General features: G+C 40.4%; 1 protein-coding gene and 1 long non-coding RNA gene across 2 annotated transcripts in view; one reads left to right on the top strand and one right to left on the bottom strand.

The window, feature by feature from the left end:
* The window catches only part of EXOC4 (exocyst complex component 4), a 730,059-nt gene that overhangs the window by 303,215 nt on the left and 402,378 nt on the right, over positions 1-24,466 (bottom strand). The gene's annotated exons all lie outside the window — the stretch shown is intronic.
* Positions 22,013-23,537, top strand: LOC131829785 (uncharacterized). The gene is made up of 2 exons (XR_009352994.1): positions 22,013-22,420; positions 23,041-23,537. It is a non-coding gene; the product is annotated as an uncharacterized LOC131829785 (long non-coding RNA).

Below are 24,466 nucleotides of genomic sequence, written 5' to 3'. Positions count from 1 at the left end.
AAATTTTTTTTTTAAAAATCATACTAACACTTCAAAATGTTGCTGTAAGAAAGATAAATTATTACAGGGTAATATCTACTGTTTTTGATTATCTATGTTAAATACTCTATGGTTCCATTTAAATGTGATGCATATTTTAAGTAAAATCTAAAGTCAAAAGAAAAAAAAACCCCGAAATCCCATTTTCCATTTGAACAACTAGATTCACTTTGTAATGATTATCAAGTGAGTCTCATCAAGTCAAATGAAATCTAACAGAGAAGAGTAGCATACTTAATCTTACTAAAAGCTTATGTCTTTTATAGCATTAAACATGAAATGACTGAAGCTCACCAAAGTAGCATATATCTATTAATGTGAGTTAATCCATACAAAATAGGGGGGAAGAGCTCATAATTCTAAATTGTTTAAGAGTCAATACTGGTATTTTTTGGACACTTTTTCCAAAATGCTTTTGATCGTCAGCTCCCTGAGCATGAAGACTTGTCTTACTCTTTGCTGTATGTTCAGAACGTAATAAACAACAGAAGGAAGGGTGGGGGTGGGGCGCAGAGAGGAGAGAGAAGGAAGACCAATGGCTTTATAAACACATCCAAACAAGCATCCAGAAAACTTGGGATCTGCCAAATCTGAAATAGTTGGTAGTTGAACAAGCTGACTTGATTATATCAAAAAGCTATTTTTTTCTAGAGCCATGCTCAGCAGAAATGGCAGTGCCATTAATAATATTTTGCCAATCTATCATCTGTTTGAAAGGAGTAATGGGAATTTAGAACATTTCAGTAAAGGTTCATCATAGGCAATTAATCCTAAGACTCTGTATTTGCAGATCCTGCTGACTAACCTCTAGGATTTCCCCTGTAAGGTCCTTGTCCAGGTAGAGAATATAATTTCAGATCCATTTAAGAAGATTCTCATTATCGTCACCAGTAATTACTGCCTTTTTTCCAGTCATCTCATTTGTCAGAAAGAAGGTCAGTAAAAAGTGACCTTGGCTGCCTTTGAGATCTATAAAGTGATTTCTTTTTCCTTTTTTGTTTTTAAAATCTTCTTCGCTTTGCAGTTGTTAGAAAGAGTAGCAATATTAGAATAACAGAAAATCAAAGCCATGCTATTATTTGAGTAAAGCAGACATCATTTATTCCTTTCACCTAAATCTAAGAAAAGCAATCACAGTCGCCAATGATTATTCATCTGAATGCTACAGTATTTAATTTCTAGAGGTCAATTACTTTATTTCTTGCTCTGGGAGATTTCCAGATTAAGATTTAATTAGTCTTATTCCTTTGACCAAGAGATTAAGCTATTTTAGACCTAGAAAAGGAAGTTTTCTTAGTGTTTTGTGGTACGGGTAGAATCTCGCTCCTGAATTCATAGGAGTGTTTAGAAAAGGAGAATAACATAAATTGACTTTAAGTATGTCAATTTTTAAAAAATCATAAAAATATGACTCTGAGGCTTAAAAAAAAGACTTACGAAATCTAATATTATATAAAAACATACAGCTAAAAATAAGATAGGATCAGGAAAGCTCGAGAAAAATCTTACTATGCCCCAAGGACCCAAAAAGATTTCCTGTAGGTAAGCACTCTCTTCCAGTCATGCCAAACATCATTTCAACAGGAAATGCAATGAGTCTTTTTTATTACTCCCCAGTGAGCGGACAGTACTGCCTCCCTCTTCTAAGTAACTATTTACCTGGCAATATGTTTTATGAATGTCTCCCTCCCCCCATTCCTTCACATAGCAGCTTGCAAAGTTCACACGACAGGCCAACATGGGTCCAAATCCAGCGTTTAGAGACGAATACGCAAGCAGAAGTGCTACAGAACTATCATACGAGCACCAGCGCAGTTACGTCTTCTCAAAAATGTAAGATATTTTTTTAAAGGCCTACGTATATATTTACTCAACAGAGATTAACCAAGTCCACTGTTGATCATTCCCACATTTCTTCTTGCAGCCTTGCCCAAATTTATATTTAGCAAATAAGGGGTTTTGTGGGTTTTTTGTATTTGTTGTCTGTAACTTTTCCTGAAACTAATTCTAAAGAAAAACAAAGGGGGAGAATTCATCCATAATCAACATTATTGGAGAATCTACAGGGTTTAAGCAACAGAACCGTGTTCTTGTCATCCAAATAGTGAACGGACGGTTTTGTGGAAGAGGAATCCGACTACTTCCTTAAGAGCCGGAGGGTGAGAGCTGGAATGGACAGGTAAGGCTGCATGGAGTCAGAGCATTTTGCATTAAAAGAAGGCTATCTAGGGGTGTCTGGGTGGCTCAGTGGGTTAAGCCTCTGCCTTCGGCTCAGGTCATGATCTTAGGGTCCTGGGATCGAGCCCCACATCAGGCTTTTTGCTCAGCAGGGAGCCCGCTTCTCCCTCTGCCTGCCTCTCCCCTGCTTGTGCTCTCTCTCTCTCTTTCTCTGACAAATAAATAAATAAAATCTTACCAAAAAAAAAAAAAAAAGCTATCTAGGGGCGCCTGGGTTGCTCAGTGGGTTAAGCCCCTGCCTTCAGCTTGGGTCATGATTTCAGGGTCCTGGGATCGAGCCCAGCATCGGGCTTTCTGCTTGGCAGGGAGCCTGCTTCCCCATCTCTCTCTGCCTGCGTCTCTGCCTACTTGTGATCTCTCTCTCTCTGTGTCAAATAAATAAATAAAATCTTTTTTAAAAAAGGGGAGGCGCGCCTGGGTGGCTCAGTGGGTTGAGCCTCTGCTTTCAGCTCAGGTCATGATCTCAGGGTCCTGGGATTGAGCCCCACATCAGGCTCTCTGCTCAGCAGGGAGCCTGCTTCCCCCTCTCTCTTCCTGCCTCTCTGCCTACTTGTGATTTCTCTCTTTCTGTCAAATAAATAAAATCTTTAACAAAACAACAACAAAAAAAAGATGGCTATCTAATGGGCCATTTCACTGAATGATGGAATGAGTTTTTTCAAAAGGTGGAGATATTGGAATGGATAAAATTCATGATAGAGAAATACTATAGAAAAGATCATACGTTGGAGGATGGCTGGATTAAGAAAACCCTAAACGTTCTTGTAAAATGACCCTAGATGGAAGTCATTCTTCTCTACTTGTTGTTAGCTAACAAAGAAGTGGGTAAAGAGCCCAAGAAGAGTTTACAGAACAGAAGAAGTATACATCATACTATAGGGGAACATTATGTAGATTACGAATAACTAGACGGCAATTACTAGTCATTGTTAGTTGTCTTAACAACAAGACAAATTACCAGCATACACAACCATTTTCCAAAAGAAGGACAGAAAAATGTAGCCCAAATCTGACAAGGGAAAGTACTCTTGGGTAGATTCAATGTAGTCAAAAAGGTTTGAGCCATTCTCTAACTCCCAATGTTTTCTACAGTTCAGAAATGAAAAGCTGTCTTCAGTAAACACTGTGTGACAACATCAATGGAAAGTCTCGGTAAGAATTTCCCCAGTACACCCTGTCACAGAACCAAGCCTTTCAAGACAACTCCCTAGCAAATCGTTATTTTTGGGAAAGAACAGCTCTGCTTCTTGCTGCAAAGGCACTAAGGAGAGGTCCAGCTCTCCATATAACGCTCCCTTCCTCCACCTGATGCACTCCCATAAATTTTTAACATAACGTTTTAAGGTCTAATGAAAAAGTTATAAGTATTGACTTTAGCTACAGCTTCTTTTCACTCAGAGACACGCCGCTGATTAACGAGAGAAGTGGCATTTGGGGGCAAAGGAAGAATCAGACAGTCACGTACTTTTATCAAGTTAATAAACTGCCAAGTGGCAATTATTTAAAAGAACTTCAACTAAAGACTGTAAAATGAAAAAAAAAAAAATTCACCGATAATTAACTTCAGGCAGAGAAGTTAATGCTTAATCCTTCCAACATAAATAATTTAAGAGGAGGTATGTGCAAGAGAAAGTGATACACACTTTAAGAGAGAAAAACAACGATCTCTTTATAATTTTTCCTTCAACGAACTTGTTTGTTAAATTATTTACACTGAAAACCTCTTGCTGTCATCTGACACACAGTAAAGGCAATGAGGGCATAGATAAATATGACTGCCTCATTTAATTGTCACAAAACCTTATCTGTCTCAATTTACAGGTAAAACAGTGGAACCTCCAGGACTTGAAGCTACTTAGCGAAGTTGGTCCCTCTCCTGCTTACAGGGAGTCTGAAATATCAGGAGGGAATGAAAACCAACAACTGGAATCAAAAGGGTTTAAGAAAGGGTGACAAGGAGAGATGGGGTGGGGGGGAGTGGGGAAGTATTAACAGAGAAAAGAGCATCTGCATTGGCCCCTGATTGCTAAGATATCGGTAGGTAAAGGACAGGACAGCATTTGAAACATCACAGAATTTGAAGAGGATGAGAAAATAAAAACACATGGAATGGCCAGGCTTACCGGAGCCCCGTGCAGAGGTGCTGCAGTTGGGCTCACAGCCCGATTAAAGTGCCAAGTCCTGGTCAAGGAGCTGGACGTTATTGTGCCGGCAAAGGGGATTCATTAAAAGCTTCTGAACAGGGAGTTTGCGTATTACGCCTCAGCAAAAGCCAGAAGAGAGTAGTGTGGGCCCGGTGACTCACCACCTCCGGAAACGTATGTGTCCCCACCATGTCTGGTAAGCACTGATGAATCTCTCTTTGACGCACTCTCGTTTGGTTGCTGTGACATCACTTCCTGGGTTGCTCTGACCCTTCCTTATCTTCTTCTCGGCTGCATGGTCTCCTTAGCAGTTTTAGCCCCACACTGGGGCAGGCCAGGGGTCAGCACGCAGACCTGTTCTCTTCCGCAGCAGATGCTCACTCTAGGAGATCTTACTCATCCTACTGGGTTTAATATCATTAATTTCAACGACTATCAAATGCATCTGTGCAGTCTAGACCTCTCTTGGTTTTCGGATCCCCTGGACGCCAAATCAGACATCTCAAACCTAACAAAGCCAAAACCAACTGGGCTTCTCCTTCCAAATCTGCTCCTATCAGGTCTTCTGCATTTTACCAGATGGCAACTCCGTTTCACCAGATGTAGAGGACAAGCCCCTGCAAGGTATGGCTTTCGTCTTCTCTTCCAGCTCCCACAGGCAGCCTCCTGTCAACTTGACCTCTGAAGCAAGGCCTGGCCCACATCACCATGCCCTGTCCTCCACATCACAGGTTGGCCAACAACAGCCCAGGGGCCCTACCTGACCCACCCATAAAGTATTGTTGAAACATGACCATCTGAGCTCATTCACATGTTGTCTATCCTGGTTTCATGCTACGGTGGCACACGTGAGTAGGGTAATGAAGATCACATGACCTGCAAAGCCCGAATTTTACTATCTGGCACATTACAAAAACAGAGTTGCTAACCCCTTGGCTGGATTATTATAGTCGCTTTCAAAGTCTTCTCCCCACTTCTGTCCCTCTACCTCCCTACATACCATTCCCCACAAAGCAACTGATGTTTAAAATTTTTAAAACTATGCAGTCCAATATGCTAGCCATACGTTACTACTCAAGTTAAAAATCCTCTTAATAAAAAAGCTCAGTTCCTTGGGTGCATTAGCCCCAGTTTAAGTGCACAACAGCTTCAAGGGGCTGGTGGCTACCTTACTAGGCAGTGTAGATTCTAGAACATTCCCGAGATTACATGAAGCTCTGTTGCTCAGTACTGCTTTAAAATCTATGATCGTCTCCCTCCACCTCTCGAAATCCCCCATTAACTTCCTTTTTTATTCAATGTCAAAGTCTTTGCCACGGCCCGTTCTTGGATCATCCCCCGTCTCCAGTCCCCCACGTATTTCTCCAGCCTCATTTCCTCTCGCTTCTCCTTACCATTGTGTTCTAATCTTACGGGTTCTCTCACAGAGCCCTCCAAATCCTAAGGAACACTCCCAATTTCAGGCACTGCACTTGCTGCTCCTTCTACCCAAACATCTGTCTCCAGCTCTCTGTATCCATCATTTCCTCTCTTCCTTTGGTCTCCGCCCAGAGAGCGCCTCCACAGAGGGCCTTCTCCGAACTCCTCACTCCACTTTACCTGCCTTCATGGCACTTGTCACCAACTGAACTATTACATCTCTATCTTAATACTCACTAATAAAATAAACATGGCATTATTAATATCCGTGACTCCCCACCAGAGTATAAGCTCCAAGAAACAGGAATTTGTTCTCTGACATATCCTCAGAGCCTTATGTGAGCTACACACTGGACACTCTACAAATATTTGTTGAATGAATGAATGAGAGAGAATGCCTTGCGTTAGAGGCTTCAGAAGAATTAAGATGTACGAGGTTCTATTTTGAAGTTCGCCTTGCTAACAGCCTATCTTCCAGATGTGGGTTTAAAATTTTGTCTGGTACTCCCCACCAAAGCTCAGCCTGACTGAGATCTTTCCATTGACTTTGGAGTAACTGATAAGTGAAAGTTTCTCAGTAGCTCACAGTGAGTCCTTTCTGTCTCGAGTTATCAGACAAGACAGGGTGTAAGACTGGAAACACAGCTTGGGAAAACCAGCCCTCATCTAGCTGCCCAAGGCTTGAGACCAAATTTGCAAGCCCATGGGCAAACCTGCCATTGCCAGATCTGCCAGCCTGAGATTACTTACTCAGTCTGATGATGGGATTTTGGAGTCCCATAATTTAGATTGCCATGACTAGCAATGACACGTAAGATTTTTTGTTTACTTTAGCCGGGGCTTCACTTTTAATTTTGAGTAAGTCTTAATGGAAAAAAGTTAAACTTCTTTAGTAACTCAAGATATAATTCATGATCAAGTCAAGACGTACTGTCATACTACTGCTGCCTAGGGGAGACACTATGTCTCTTAAACAGTGTTCTCTTTCTCCATCCCAAAGACATCACTGAGGATTTAATGAAGGAAACACATACGAGGTAGAAGGGTTATAGTGCAACAGCTCAAGGTTGGGGGAAACTGCCAGGAGGTCAGCAGGTACTGGCTATAGCAAGGTCGACTTTGATACGGACCACTTGACCTCTTCTCTGCCCTTCTGAATACTTTGTATTTTTCCCAAACCAGCTCCTTTAATGGGTAACAGAGGAGTAGCACAAATAGATACATCCAGCTGACAGCTTTCATTTGGCAAATCTGTTAACGGATGAATTCCAAAGCAGGTAAATAATTTAAGATTACTAATGTAAATGGAGAAGTAACATTTAACTTATAAATAATACTCATAAAGAAAGGAATTTTTCTCCTCTGAGGCATACGAATAAAAGCAAATCCATGAGATGATCAGTGACCTAGGAAAAGGTTAAGAGCAGCTTAAATAATGAATGCAGAGGTAGAATTCAGACTGACATAAATTTATTTTTCTTGCTATTGCAACCATATGGCAATAATCCAATATGAGAAGCTGAATTTATGTGGTAAGGGCGTAACTCAAACCCTGCTTGTTTAAAAATTCAACAATTTAGGGCAGTTTGGAGTAGCGATATTATACACCACTTTGCATTTTGAATGGCAGGGAAATTTTACATTGATTTTCACAGAAGATGCTTAAATGAACACTCTAGTAAAAATTAATGGCTTATTCTCCCTTTCCTGATGACCTTTAAAATGCCTAGAATTCAAGCTTAAGTACCTAAGAGTTATCACTCCTGCTCACATTATACCAGAGACCATGAAAGTTTCAATAATGTTTCTAAATTGGCTACTGAAAAAGACATGTAATTGCCCAAAGCCCAGTTTAACAATAGCCAGTTTGCCTTTCCTTGTGAAAAGGATACATTTCTTCTTTAACATTTCTCAGTCTGCAGAATCTTGATTTTTTTTTTTCTACAGGGGAAAAAAATTAACTATTTTTCTCCATTTAAAGAGCCTCTGATTTCCCCTGAACCCCAGATAAATAAAAGAGCAACAGTAATTTAATGGACCCAGGTAAAGTAGCTGAATGCGTGAAGCCAGAGAAAACTGGTCTTCTCTAGTGCACCTTTTACTTTAAAATCAAAGCGCCTTATCAATAGGTTTTCAACATTTCACGGTAATGAAACAATGGTTTTAATGCAAGTCCCAAACGAGGTAATAATTTAAGTCTGGGTAGCAAGAAATATATATTTTTTTCTTTTTGTTTTTTGAGAGCGAGAGAGCATGTGCGAGCAGGCACAAGTCAGGAGGAGGGGCCGACAGAGAGGGAGAGAGACTCTCAGGCAGGCCCCACGCCCAGCACGGAGCCCGAACTCACGCCCCTGAGATCATGACCTGAGCTGAAATCCAGAGTCAGACACTCAACCGAACCACCCAGGCACCCTTGTTTAGCAAGAATTCTTAAAGTTACATTTTATATCTTGAGTTCTGACCTCTTCTTGCTTGTCAGATGTAGGCAAGCAAGAAATTACACGCAGTTGCCAACTGCGTCAGATGCATGACTTCATCTATGCACCTTCCTTCAAAATCAGTACGTTCAAACTCAGCTCTGTCATAAACTTTGATGGGTCTCAGTTTTTACCCTCCTTGTGAGCTAACAAGTTAGTATACCATACTTTTAAGAATGCTGGCAGAACCATTCCCCCCAAACCAAGAAAACCCTAGGCCCCTGGGTCAGAGACAAAGGACATTTTACTACTTGTAATAACAACAGTAGCCAGGCTACCATCATTTCCTTTCTCTGGTTCCCACTGAGTCCCATGACGTGGGTCAGGAATGAATGACATGTAGTGTGTACAGAACAAGAGGCAAATCCTGGGCTCAGGAAACCCAATCTTTTTTAATGGGCGGCAAGCAAACCTGCTCAATCTTTGCTCCCTATAGTGAGACATTATTTCTATGATACTGGACAGCAAAGAAACCTGTCCTTCGCTCCAGAGAGGAGACATTTTTTCTTACTGCAAGACTGTTCGCTGAACAGCCACCACTGAAAGGGCAGTCCACAACGGAAGTCCATAGTGTCATGCTTTTCTGTTCATAAGACGTGAAGAAACACAAGAAACCCATAGGAAATTGTCTCTCAGCCAACATCTTCTTGCCATGTATGTACCTGCCCAGTGGATATATGTAAACAAGACACCTGACTCAGTAGGAGGTCACAAAAAAGACCTGGTGCTTTTGGTTTACTACAAAGGTTCTAAAACCTCACCTGACACTCGGCATTTTGTTACATTTGCATTTTTATATCCCTGAGTTTTACAATGACCTATGTCTTCTGTGATAAAATCTGGTCTCTGACACAGTAAAAATACCAGGAACAGGAATGAGACCTCTTCACTTCCAAACATATCTTTTCTGCCACACCACACTGCCCCCGTATGAGAAGAGATTCTCTATCTTATTAATGGTTCCAATTATCAGTTTTTGATTCCTGGTTCTTTCCCTAAGGAAACTCTATGAACCCCAAAGAGGTAATACTCAGAATATATGCTTGATGATGTTTCAAAGTAATTTTCTTTATAATAAGCTCCTAAGAGTATGGAAGATCATAAACTGCAAGGTGATGCCACTGCTGAAAAATGGACAAAATGCCGAATTTTTTTCTTAATCTTAATGGAAAAAAAATGGAAAAGAGCCACATCTTCTCATCTTCCCCTCCCAAACCAAGGCCAGTGCATTAATTTGGTGATAAAAAGAAAGAGCTCGTGAATTTCAAGTTCTCCATTCCTCCTTTAATTGGAAAGAGACAGTAACTGTAAGGACAAGCCCACCAGAAGCAAAAGGAATAGAGCAAAATGACAACGGTAACATCAAACTTGGTTACCTATTTACTGTAGGAAAACTGAAGGGTCTTATTTAATATAAGAAGCTCTACTTTAGACCCAACATACTTCTCCTTAAAATTATCAGATAAATTTAAGTCCTCAATAACATTTCTCCATTTTTGAGGTGGCTCATTTTAAATACCTGTCAAGTCAATCTCAAGTTGTCTGTCCCCTTGCTGGTATGTTAATTTTTCTACATCTCCAAGTGCTCTAGATTCTGCTTATCTACCATTACTGTTTGCTAAACACCACAGCTGGGTTGCTGTCAGTATCAGCGAGTTAAGCAAAATATTGTTCTGTTTCTCTTAAAAGTTTTGTTTTTTTTCTCTGATATTTTAACAATAAAGAACTGAGAAAGGAAAACCTGCTACACTGTCAGAAATTTCTAGAAATTTTATAACATGAGATATCCCCTAAGTAACCATTTCTTATTGTTATATATGAATAAGAAAATAACTTCAAAATCAAATTCTAAGGTTGACCAGTTTGCTTGTGAAAGTTGTGAAGATGAAACCTCACTTGAAACGGCTTTAGGAGGCTCTGAGGGGAGCTCGAACACACTACCACCTGTTGTCAACTGTAGACTCCAACAGGCACGCATGTCCCTTGTGTTCTCCAATGAGAAGAACCTTACATTACTACCCAGCAAGAGGAAGAAGGTGTTCCTCCTTGCCCAGCAATAGCTCCAGCCAAATAGAAGACACTACTACTCAGCAAAAAGGAAGCTGCCACTCCTGATTTCCTCCAATGGACCCTTAATCAAGGCAACCCCTTTCCAACCATCCCTCTTTCTTTATGCAAGCAAGGTCTTCTCCTTTGTTCTCCAGATTTGCTTAAGCTTTGCTACAGTTTGCATGTCTCTAGTTGCAATTCCTGAATAAACCCATTCTGCTGGTGAATTAACCAGCTATATAATCTTCAAGGTAAAAAAAAAATGGTCTTTCTTTATTGGTGGCCGTGCCTTGAATTCTCATGGTTCATCGGCAAGTCATGAAACGATAACCTCCAGATTTAATTATAATCCTGAAGTATTTAAAATTATATTTTAACTACCATTTAGTAGCAAAATAGGTGTTATACGCATTTTTATAGATAAGGAAACTAAGGTTCAGAGAAATTAAGTAGCCCAAGGCTCAGAACGCAATCATTTATTGGTAATATGTTCTCTCAAAATTCCACATTTAACCTCATTTCAGGGACAGATTCACTTGTTCAAGAAATAATGAAAGACTACTCTAGGCATAAGCTAGGAACTGGGGATACACTGAGAAGAGAGGTACCATCTTTGCCCCAAGATGCCATGGTCCAGTGGGAGTGATGGTGGGAGACACATTAGACAATCATACACAATCAGTTATAATCCAGTGGAGGAAAGGTCATTGATTCTGGACTGCAACCCATCAATTCATTCATCCATCCATCCATCCATCCATCCAACCATCCATCCATCATTTCTTGATTAGTCTCTACTGAGCACTATACTAGGCAGGGTTGGAAAATGGAATGCTAAACAAGACATTCCAAGCTCTTATAAAACTCTGACTTACTACATTAACATTGTTTATTTATTTATTATTTGAGATAGTGCATGCACAAGCAGGGAGTAGAGGAACAGAGGGAGAGGGGGAGAGAGAGAATCTTTTTTTTTTTTTTTTTAAAGATTTTATGTATTTGAGAGAGAGCGCTTGAGAGAAAGATCACCAGCAAAAGGGAGTGGTTAGAGGGAGAAGCAGACTCCACTGAGCAGGGAGCCTGATGTGGGACTTGATCCTAGGACCCTGGGATCATGACCTGAGCTCTAGGCAGACACTTAACCAACTGAGCCACCCAGGTGCTTCAGAGAGAGAGAAAGAGAGAGAGAGAGAACCTTAAGCAGGTTCCATGCTCAGGGCAGAGCCTGAAATGGGCTTGGTCTCATGACCGTGAGATCATGACCTGAGCCAAAATCAAGAGTCGGTTGGATACTTAACTGCCTGAGCCTCCCAGGCTCCTATTTTATTAAATAAAATAAATAAGTTTCTGTCAATTCAATTTAATGAGAAATCATCAAAATGTACTTCAGAGAAATGCCGTTACATATATAATACACATATATTTATAGGTTTACAGTATTTTTGTTACTATACCTTATTAAATAGAACTTTTTAACTATTGTACGATGCTAAGCCTCAAGCTGGGCACACAATGAAAGATAAAAGCAGGAGGGCAGGTCTGAAAGCACGCTGCTGCCCTGAGACTGTGACCGACTGGATGAAGGCTAATGGCAGACGGAACAGAAATCAAAGTTCAAGCAACTCGAATCCACAGCTTCCTAGAAAATTAATTATTTTTAGCCTACAAGGTCTTCCTGCTTTCAGTTTCTTTACCTTTAAATAAATCTGGAGTGTCTACCACTACATTATTTTTCTGAAAAATTCCTCTACATGTCATGCTTGGACAAGAATAATCTTCGATGGCCCCAAACTGACTGGAAGAGGACTCTTCAGTCTTGCATTAGGGGAGCCCCCCCCCCCACAAATCCAGTCCTATGTCCCCCAAAATGAGCCTTTGCCCTGACAAAGCTGGTTCATTCACTGTCCCCAGAACATGCTTACTCTCACACAAACATTCTCACTATTCTCTTTTTTGGAGAATCATTATCCTTCCTTCATGGCTAATGCTCACTGAACATTTACTAGGTGTTAAACGTCTGTTTTATTCAGTCCTCACTACATTTCTATTGATTGTAGGATTGGGGAGGATTGTATGATTGGAGAATGAATTATTATTCTAATTTCAGATTTCAGAATACCAAGGCTTAGAGAAGTGAAGGGTCTACAGTCACAGAGCCAGTAAGCGTGCAAGCTAGGATTTGAATCAAGCCTCTTATTTCCAGGGCCCTAACTGTTGACCACTGGAGGGCAATAAGCAGGATTATCTGATGGTGACCCCTCAGAGCTCACTTAGTGTTGCCTGGACAAAAACCAGGCTACCGCCAGTGAACACCTTTTTCCCAGGAGAAGGGACTGTACTCAGGATCAGTTACCCACAGCATCGGCGGCTCATCCTTCAGAAGGAGAGACTTTGCATGGGTCTGAAAGCATCTAGATACTAGGCAGCTGATGTTCCCAAACGACTTCTACAGGCATCTGGGCCAACAGATTGAACTGCTTGGACCTGAGCAGCCCAAGGATTCCCTCAATGACAAGGATGCTTTCTCTCATTCTTGAGTGACGGTAAGGCAGAATATCAGGGGAATTCAAACCCACTCTGCAGGGTCAGCAGAGCAGATGCCCCAGTGTACTTCTCTGTGGGATGATGGAGAATGGGAGGAACTGTGCCCTCTTCTGTCTTGCTGACTTAGCTGTGTCAGTTTTCCTTTTCCCTAGTAAAATCTATTCCTTGACTCATGCTGGGTGAGGTTGTGCAGTCAGTCTTTGCCTTGAGACCTGGATGGAACCTAATGGACAAAACCACCATCCACGGTGCCTTTGGGCATATATCAGACCAACTCTTGCAAAGTTGAGCTAAAATCCCATTTCTTCTATGGAAAAGTTCCTGATTCTCTTTAGTGAAAGGAGATCCTTGAGCCTCTAAACTGTAGCAAAGGCTATCCTTCAGCATCTCAACAAGGCATATCTTTGGTATATATCATTATTTAAGGTATCTTTTCCACAAATACGCATTTAGAGTCCATTGAAATTTTAAGCTTTCCAAATGTAGGGGAGGGGACCTATATATTTAGCATGTTCAACAGACTGTGTGGCAACCCTGTACACATAGGCACTTAATATATATTTGCTGGCTGTATGTATATAAGGACATATGCATGTTTTGTTCTTCAGAGGGCCACCTTTCACCCACTCATCACCTGTATCTGAGCGCCTAGTATACACTGAGCCCTGTCTGGGGCACTGGGTTTATAGTAACACTGTTCTGACACAAGGAGTTCCTCACACAAGAGAAAGATGGATGGATATATGAGTGGTATATTATAATAAAATCATATAGAACTATGGAGGGGAGTGGAGAGATGATCGTGGAGAGTATCACAGAGGCGGATGTGGAGAGGAAGCGGGGCAACCCACAGGCAGAACACTCACCATTTTGTTGGGCCTTGATGAACGGCTAGACTAGAAAGGAGAAAACTTCTATAACTGAATGAGAGAAATACACCAACTCTTTAGTTACTAAATGAATAATGCTAATTTAAAAGGCGATGATTCCAATTACAAAGCTCACTTAATTCTCAAAAGTTCTTTTACCAGTTATTGACCTTGAGTTACAAAGAAAAGGGCAATTTTACTGATTTCATTCTTTGGCATTAGTCACCTGAAAGGGTAAGAAAGAGTAGTGAACCTTTCAGAAGTTCTAACAATTCCTCTTTGTCTGAGCCTCTTTTTCCTTTTCCTTTTTCTTTTCTTTTCTTACAGCTAAATCTGAATCTATGGGAAATATCAGAGAATTACTTGCTATCACACCTAAAAAAAGAACTTTAAATAAATTAAAAAATAATTCATTGTTGTGTTCACTTTAGTATATGTTCGCACATATACTAAAAAATAATTCATTGTTTATTTATATCTGAGTCTAAGGAACACAGAGCTGGTGTGAAATATTGGCAAATGAAGAAATCTACTTTTAAAGAATATTTTCTAAAACTAATGTAAAAAAAAAAAAAACCTCTTTAATTACACAAAAATACTCTAGAAGAAAGCTCCAATCATGGGGAATTTTTATATTTTGTGGCAGGAGACCAGATTTCTATTAAAAATCACTTTAAGTCTTTAAGTCTTCAAGTCATCTGGCAAGGCCAGATGTGACAAATGCATATTTCTAGGGTGATGAGGGAGGATCTCTCTTCCAGAACCTTCCGGGGCAATGCTCCCCTCTCTCAGAAGTCTCTAAGTCCACCTTTAAAGAGAGGTTGTATTCACACAAGAGTCTCTCTCATACACAGCTATTCCAACTCTCTGACAAGCCCTTGCAACCAACTGTTCAATTCGCTCTTCGTGCCATATTGAAAGGCACTTGAAGGTGGAGTCCCACGCCAACTTTTTCATGGCTCAGTCTCCAGCACTTAGCAGTGCTCTGCACTCAGGAAGTTTTCAATAAATATTTGCTGAATGAATCAATGAATGAAAGGAATGCTTCAAGAAAAAGACTATTAAATAAGGATCAATGCTAAACCTCTCTGAAGGTAGTGGTCTAACCTTGTCTTTGAGAACTTGCCTATAAGATTTTTAAGGAAAAAAAAAAATCTCGATTGGGATATGGTATGCTTTCTATGTAACTCAAGGCAAAGCTAACTGCTTTACCAATACATGGTGATCCCCATTTGAACAGAAATAATATGGCTATTTGACAGTAACTTTCCTATGAAGAAATATGCTTTCTAGAATATGACTAAGAATTGCCACAAAAAATAATCTGCCTAGTTTCATGTGTCTACACCACAAACATGCCCTCTGCCCCAAATAAAATAATTAAAGGCTCTGACACCCTGGTACCCTCCCTCCCCTTTCCTCCCTGCTCCAAAGACCCCTAATAGTGGAGAGAAGACAAGCAATGTCTGGTGAAACAACACACAAAATGCAGAAGAAGGGGCCGTGAATTCATCATAGTTAATTAGGACACAAAGTCCCTAAGCAGCAGCCTAGGAATTAAGAGAAAAATAGAAAAGAAGGGCAGGAACAGGCCAAAAACATTTTAAGTCCCTAAATTTACTCAAATATAGGGGCCTTTATGTTTAAGACTGTAAATTATTCTAACTTTGACTTTTAACCTTTAACCTGGGATCTCTCTCATTTATTGAAATCCCAGTATTACCCCCTCCGCCTCCAACCAATCACTGGAAAGCATTAAAGATGTTCATGGCTACTGCAGGGTCAGCAAGGAAAGGAGCCACAGACCAGATCCACTTTTGTCGTCTACAGCCAGGTGAAGAAAGACCACTTCCAACTGGGAGCGTTCCCTGGTGGCAGCCAGAAATCAGAGGACAATGAGACCCTTGAAGTCCCCATGAAACTGAGCTGGCATTCTGAAGCCTAGACTACTCAACACAAAGCTACCAACACCTGCTATCCTCTGCCTTCTAGCGCTCCTCTATTTACACAACCTGGCATGAAACTGTTGCTCTTTCGTGAAGGGTATGATGACTTTAAGAAAAGATAAGACAAACATGGAGAAAACACATGAATGGAATCAGGTTTATTAAAAAATAAATAAATAAATAAATAAATAGTAAAAATGGAGTAGGTTATGTCTGCTGAAGTCCGTTTCACAGAATAGAAAAATGAGGCCCAGAGATAGGCTGCATCTCTCAAACTCATACAGTGACAGAACCGAGGCTCAGTGTTATTTATTCCTTTGTAGTCCAGTGGTATTTTTACATGATGGCTGTGATCATGATACGAATGGGAAAGAAAGCTAGAGTTACATTCCAAAGATGAGGAACTTTGATCCTGGCTGAGACTTAGACAGGTCACTTCAGCACTAAATCCTTCATTTCCACTCTGTTAAAATGGGTAGGGTGCTCCCTAACTTACAGAATTGTTTTCTGAAGTGACACACCATATATGTGAATGCACAATAGGGCAAGGCACAGAAACATCCACCAGCCTGCTTCTAGTGGCACCAGCAGAACGATGTATTTTCTCATATAAAAGTTAAGTCCCAAAGGTGGAGAGGGCTGAAGGAACAGTAAAATCAAGGCTCTTGCTCTGCAATTCTCTTAGCTCTTCACTCCTCCATGGTCAGTTCGTCCTCAGGTTATTTTCCTCTAAAACTGCAAGGAAGAGAAAACCTCTCTCCCAATTCTGGAATAAAAATCCTTCCTTTTAGTCTGATTGGACCAGAAAATAATTTGGAATTCCATCTTCTTTAGTAGCTCAGCTCCCTTAAGAGCACAGTGTCAGAAAGATGCAAGGGCTAGTATTAGGGCACTAAGTAAAGGCAAGTGGAGCCCAGGAAAGCAGAGTCTGTGTTCCTCAAAATGCAAGGGGTCTTTGTCAGTAGCTAGTAGAGTCTATTTTCCCTATAAACATCCATGAATTGCTTAATACCATGTACTTCTTCGAGACACTCAGAAGTGATCACGTGTATCTTATCTGTGGGTTTCAGTTTGTGCATCCTTCTTCAAAAATCCATGAAACGCTCTACTTTGAGTTCCACTAAATCCATTTCTCTCTCATTTCAGCCTGAACATTACAATCCAGCTCCACAGGTAGCAAATTGAAATGTTTAGTGGCCCATTGCAGACAGATTGAATCTGAAAAGAATATGGCCATAAGAAAGAAGCAAGGCATCAATATCATATAGTAAAGCTCTTGCCAACGACAGTGATGATGTAGGTGAGTGATTGAGCATTTGTTAAACTTCTCCCATTGTGAAAGTAACCTATTATTTTCCTGGTTGTGCAATGAAATGCCTCAATCACCAAAAGAACAAGTCAGTAAAAAATGATATGGCTTGTTTTCTACAGCTGTTTTTCTATGGGGATGGGACCCCACTTGACCAACAGTGTGCTTAATTCATCCTTGTCTGCTGTTCATTCGGTAACAGGTTTCACATGCTGCTAGGGAAGGCTTTTCCCTCCCTCCCCGCTTCCTTTCTTCTTCTTTGATTTTTGTTGTTGATAAAATTAAGCCTGACATAGTTGAATTTTAAGGCTAACATGACACGGTTGCCTGATTTAGGATTACTTATAAAAAAGAAAATAAAAAGCATGTTGCAATAGCGTCAAAGCAAAACTATAAAAAAACAAATAAGCAGGGATCCTGAAATCTGCTTCTTCATCTGACTGCACAGTAAAAACAGTTGAGGTTGGACAACAGGTCTCATGTGGTAGCATTTCATACCCACAAATACTGATTTATATCCCAACTGGTTACTATGTCCAAATCATCTCAGCACTGAGAAATCCCCATATACAACATGAGCCCCGGCAGCTACACTGACCCAGGGCTGTGAGCAAGAGGGGAGACATAGGTAGGCACCTACGAGATCAGATGCAAAGGAGATGAGCCTCTTCCCAAGGTCTACTCCAACCAGAGGCATGAAGCTCAACGTTGCCTATCCAGTTTCTGCAGCACTCCTTCTCAAGTGCTATGGATTGAATGCTATGTCCCAATATGTCATGTTGAAGTCCCAATGTGATAGTACTTGGAGGTGGGGATCTTAGGAAGTCATTAGGTCATGAAGGTAGAGCCATCATGAATGAGATGAGTGCCAATATGAGTCATGAGAAAGACAGTCTCTCTTGGCCACATGAAGATAGCATGTGAGCAGGTACATGCGAATCAGGAAACGTCCTCCCCAGACACAGACCTTCTGGCGCCTTGATCTTGGACTTCAAGCCTCCAGCACTGTGAGACATATACCGCTGTTGTCTGCCACCCGATCTATGGTATTTTCATTATTACAGCCTCAAGGGGCTAAAATCCCACACATTGTGTCCTTGATGCCTGATGGCTACCCCATGCATTGTTTTATTAAATTCAAAGGTCTTCTGTGGCTGATATAAATCTGTCAACACTCATGGGCAAAGTACTGGGAATCTAAAAGTAAAGGTTCTTCTTCACTGCCATTTGATGTTAAGAACACAAAGGTGACCAATTTAAATGTAACTTGATGAGACCTCTGTAACAGTAACAACAATCATAGTAATAGTCCCTAACACCTGTAGCATTTACCATGGGCTAGGTACTGGTGTAAGTGCTTCATTTGTGCAAATCCTAACAAGTGAGTTCTACTGTGATCCCTATTTTACAGATGAGGAAACAGGGACAGAGAGACCTAAGGCATCTGCCCAAGGTTTTGCAGCTAGGAAGAAAGCAGCACCAAAGCTATCAGGCCACGAGAGCCATGGGCTCTTTACAACACTAGATCTCATACCTCCCTGAAAAGGGAACAGAAAACCAACGATGGGAGTGATGACTCCCTCACAGGAAATCTTAAAAACAAGGCTAAGTTCCAAAGGCAAGGAAGCAACGGCAAAAACGAACTATTGGGACTTCATCAAGATCAAAAGCTTCTGCACAGTAAAGGAAACAGTCACCAAGACCAAAAGACAACTGACAGAATGGAAGATGATATTTGCAAATGACATATCAGATAAAGGGCTAGTATCCAAAATCTATAAAGAACTTATCAAACTTAACACCCAAAGAACAAATAATCCTATCAAGAAATGGGCAGAAGACATGAACAGACATTTCTGCAAAGAAGACATCCAAATGGTCAACAGACACATGAAAAAGTGCTCCACATCACTTGGCATTAGGGACATACAAATCAATACCACAATGAGATACCACCTTACACCAGTCAGAATGGCTAAAATTAACAAGTCAAGAAATGACATGCTGATGAGGATGCAGAGAAAGGGGAACCCTCCTACACTGTTGGTGGGAATGCAAGCTGGTGCAACCACTCTGGAAAATAGCACAGAGGTTCCTCAAAAAGTTGAAAACAGAGCTATCCTATGACCCAGCAATTGCACTACTGGGTATTTACCCTAAAGATACAAATGTAGTGATCTGAAAAGGCATGTGCACCCGAATGTTTATAGCAGCAATTCCACAATAGCCAAACTATAGAAAGAACCTAGATGTCCATCAACAGATGAATGGATCAAGAAGATGTGGTATATATATATAATGAATACTATGCAGCCATCAGAAGAAATGAAATCTTGCCATTTGCAATGACATGGATGGAACTAGAGGGTATTATGCTTAGCGAAATAAGTCAATCAGAGAAAGACAATTATCATATGATTTCCCTGATATGAGGAAGTTGAGAGGCAACGTAGAGGGTTTGGGGGGCAGGAAAAGAATAAATGAAACAAGACAGGATCAGGAGGGAGACAAACCATAAGAGACTCTTAATCTCACAAAACAAACCAAGGGTTGCGGGGGCTGGGGGGGGAGGAGGGTGGTTGGGTTATGGACATTAGGGAAGGTATGTGCTATGGGGAGTGCTGTGAAGCGTGTAAACCTGGAGATTCACAGACGTGTACTCCTGGGGCTAATAATGCATTATATGTTAATAAAAAAATTTTTTTTAAAAAATACAACCTTAAAAAAAAAAAAAACAAAAAACATGGCTATGTTCACCTAGCCAATGAAGAGATGTCTGGGATTTGGCCCAATACATACTAAATATAATGATGCCCCCCCCACCCTGGGCCAGATATAATCAAAACCTTAATCTGATAAGAACAATAAGACTATACCCCTTGGCAGGGGTCAACTCTAACCTTCTATGGAAGAGCCCAGCGACAAGTGAGGATGATTCAGGATATGAGAAACTGTCCTGCCTCCTTTTTATTTATTTTCTTTCCCTCTTGATGTCACCTCTTGAATTCTATTCCCTCACAAAACCTGTTATTTCTCTAGCACCCCCACCAAAGTCAGCCTCGGCAGACAGTGCCTGATTATAATTGGCTGTCCTTTGCTATTACACAGACTCCACTATTAAAGAGGCAATTGCCTATCAGAATCACATTCTGAAGACAGCGCCCATTAAGAATCTTCCTGTTGTTGCTCGGGGGGAAGCAGTCATTTGCACTATCAAATCAGACTAAACATATCACATGTCATTTCTTTTGAAGACATGGCTCAGCCCAATACTACAAAATGACCACTTTGAAAAAAAGCAAGCGAATGAGCAGCAAACCTAGAGGTTCTAATGTTATTAAATGCTGACGTTTGGAAAAGTATTCTCATAAATACGATGACCTGGGGACAGTATAGTCGTGGAACTATGGGATGAAGGGGCCAGATAGAACAAGGTTTAATTACCGCTCCTGGTACTTATTGGCTGTGTCATATTGAGCAACTTACTGAGACTTAGGTTTTTCATCTTTAAATTGGAAATATGATAATGCCTGAGGTTGCTGTAGGACTTCTGAGAGGATGTCAAGTATCCAGCACAGGGCCTGCAATGTGATTTCATTTAAGTCTATTTAAACATCTCTCCCACCAGAATTTAAGCCCCATGATGGCAGAATTCTTGTCTTTGTTCTCCAGAACATAATAAATGCTCAATAAGTATTTCATGAATAAATTAATCAATACACTGGTTGCCTTCTTCCTCAAAACAATGTCAATTTATGTCAGATCCACTTTTTTAGTGATGCAGAGATTCTTTTATCAGGACTCTGTCAGTTACCTAACCCTTTCAATGAGTATGTCCCTACCCCAGTGAACCAGAATATTTGTTCTCTCCCAAACTCAGTATCAACAACTCAATGAGAGCTTGTGATGATACATGCCTCAAAATCATCATTCATTTTAGTTTGCAAGTCACTTATGAAGAATTCCTTTTCTTGTAACAACCCTTATTTTACTTTTTCGTCTTTTTCTTATAATTCTTATAAATCAGGAGATTTTGCTGCATTCTAATAGTAGAACTAAGGGGTCTCTAAGTCAGAAACAGGATTTACCTTGGTGGACAGCTGGGTGGCCTTGTCCCCACAATTCTGAGTTGGAGGGTTTTTATTAGGGTCTAGCTTGAGGATTTCAAAAAGCACTTTATAAATAATATAAACTATAAAACACCATGCAAAAATTTCAAGGTTATCCCATTATCTAAGTAACTGTCCATTGTCACTTAAGATAACCAGAGTTTCAAAATTTCAAGTCCTTGGATCTGTCAGAAACAAAAATGGTAACATATTTTTCAGAAATAAGCATTTGAGAGTTGAGAAAAACAAATTTACAGATTTCCATAATCTACTTTTCTTTTTTAAGAGATTTTTATTTATTTATTTGCCAGGGAGAAAGTAAGAGAGCAGAAGCAGGGGGAGAGACAGGGCAGGCAGAGGGAGAGGGAGAAGCAGGCTCCCTGCTGAGCAAGGAGCCTGATGTGGGGCTTGAGCCCAGGGCCACCGATCATGACTGAGCTGAAGGCAGACCCTTAACCAACTGAGCCACCCAGGTGTCCCTTCTATAATCTACTTTAATATAACAAACTGTTAAACAAATTAATTGGTATTTCACTGTCAACTTTATTTTTCCCTGTTTCTATTTAACAATTTTTGGGGGGGTCATTTTATTAAGTAATCACTGGTGTAAGTTGATTTCTATCATTTTAGGAGGAAAAGCATCAATGTAAGTCCTTCAAAGCAACTGACAATTAGTTTTATGCTAAATGAGTCTCTTGGCTTCAATTTTATGCTGGTTTTAAAAAAACAAAAACAGGTAGGTAAAGGTTAGTGACTATGTACACATAAAATAGCGTAAGAACACACTTGAGATATGAAAGCAGTCCCTCTGTGACAAAGTCAGTGTTTGTGTCCCCCCAGAATTCCTATGTTGAAGCTCTAACCTCCAGGGTGATGGTATCTGGCGGGGGGGGGGGGGGGCAGGGTGGGGGAGAGGTAGGTCTTTAGGTGGTAATTAAGTTTAGATAAGGTTGAAGGGGGTGGAGCGTCCTGATGGAATAAAGGCTCTTTTAAGAGGAGTAAGAGACATCAATGTTTCCTCTCTCTACCCTGTGAAGACAAGGCCAGAAGGTAGCCAACTATAAACCAAGGACAGGGAACTCCCCAGAACCTGAGTATACTGGCACCATGGTAACCTTGGACTACCAGTCTTCGCAAGGATGAGAAGTAAATCTGTTGCTCAAGCAGCCCATTCTGGAGACTAGGACATACCCTTCACATTCATATTAATTGGTCCTGAGCTACAGCAGGTGCAGAAACTTCTATTTGCCATCTCTTTTGAGAAGCAAATTGCTCAGGTAACTCTGTACCTCCCCTCAGAGCCCCTCTGGTCCCTGCCCTCCACAACGGGAATGTGAATTAGAGCTTCCCCTCTCTGCAGGCCACAGGCAGCCGGGAGGCAGGCAGGCTTTTCTTCCCAGCCTGAGAAGAAATCAGGGAGGAATAGAAATTTCTATGGTCCTTATCCCTATTTTGAATTTGAAAACTTTGGCTTCTGTCAGCAAACAAAGAAAAATAATTCAGGCAGCTCTCTCGGCAGACAGTCTTTGTGTCCACATATATTTAGAAAGCTGTCTTTTCTTTCCTTTTATTTTCCCCCAGCCTGTGGTTTTTTTGAACATTCTATAGTAAAGAAGCAGTGATTACTGAAGAAGCTGTTAAACGATCTCTGATTTCATCCTCACTTCATTATTCTCGAAATCCCCACCCTCCTTGCCCCTCACACTGGGCGTCCACGCTGAGGATAAACACCCCGCCCTGTGCTGTCCCGAATACCCGACAACCACAAGCCACATGCACTTCCACTGTGACTAGTCCAAAGTGAGATGTGCCTGGAGATTAAATACACACTGGATTTCTAAGATTTAGTGTGAAAATCAGAATGTAAAATATGCTATAATTTTTATATTAATTACAGGTTGAAATTGTGGAAAATTAACAAGAAATCTCATTTAGAAAGGAGGCCAGCGGGGGTGCAGTCATGCCTCACCCTTCATCAGTTGCAGACACAACAGGAGGAGAAGCACTGTGGCAAAGACACTTCATTCCTATCTCTGCCCGAAGAAGAAAGGCTTTCCTTTGCCCTAGCAACAGCCTAGCCAATGAGAGATAGTCACGACTCAGCCAAGGAAAAGCACCTGTACTTGGAACTCCCAGTTTGCTCCAGTCAACTTTTTGTTTTTAAGAGCCTTCTCCACTCCCCCCGACCCCTTTTCTCTATAAACCAGTATATCCCTCTCCTTTGTTGTCCAGAATTGCCTATGGTTTTCCCACAGCTGTCCCTGACTGCAGTCCTCCACTATTTCCCAAAAAAACCATTTTTGCTGGTAAAATAATGGCCAGTTTTATTTTTTAAGATGAACAAAATGATTATTTTGGATGTAATGGGTGAAATAAAAAATACTATTAAATTTATTTCAAACTTTCCTTTACCAAAGACTCATATGTCTTTGGGAGAGTGCTGATCTATACACTTATTAGTTAACCAAAAGTTATGTCTAGTGTTGATTTATGTGTGTAAATGTAAATACAAATACTAATAATGTGTGTCTGTCAGCATTGCAGCAGGCACTTATAACTGATAAACCAAATTTGTAAATTCTTACAAAGGAGAAAGAAGATACCATGCTGAAAACAGTTTTAAAAATGTGTTCATCCTAATAATTTAATAACATCGTGGCAAATGGAATTAATAAGGTCTACACACGTATAATTTTTCACACGCACACAAACCTTCACGCCTACATACATACAGTGGTCAGACAAGGGACAATTCAAACTAATTGGGAGGGAAGTTCATTCACACATTAGCAGAGGCCAAGTGAATACTATTATCTTTAAAAAGGCTCATTTCTAAAGTCCTATAAATGCAGCATATGCTCTGGCTAAATGTTGTCTATTAGAAAATATAATACACAAATAAATCACGTGTCTAATTGGCATAGCAAAGCCCCAGTGGAAGCAAGCTCTTAAATAGTACCTAAAATAATTTGATTGTTAGCTTTTGATCTGGTTGATCTTGTTTAATTGTGTTAATATTCAATTTCATTAAAATCCTTAAGGTACTATGCTTCAACTCAACTCTGATTCAGATCATCCTATCACAGATTGCAAATTATGCAATGCTATTATATTCTGCATAGATCTTTTTGAGGGTGTGTAAGAGCTATTTGAATAATGGAAATTTCTGAAGCCTATGACTACATTTTAATTTTAATTACTCAAAAATTCAATTTGGAAAATTATGAATTTCTAGGTTTCCTTTAACCCTTTGGTGGAATACCACTTGCAAATTTAAAATACTGTTTATTTTCATGGATACACATTTTTTCATTTGTATTCTC

This window comes from Mustela lutreola, chromosome 4 (assembly GCF_030435805.1).
Source record: "Mustela lutreola isolate mMusLut2 chromosome 4, mMusLut2.pri, whole genome shotgun sequence".
NCBI lineage: Eukaryota > Metazoa > Chordata > Mammalia > Carnivora > Mustelidae > Mustela > Mustela lutreola.
This window is presented reverse-complemented; position numbering and strand designations above follow the sequence as displayed.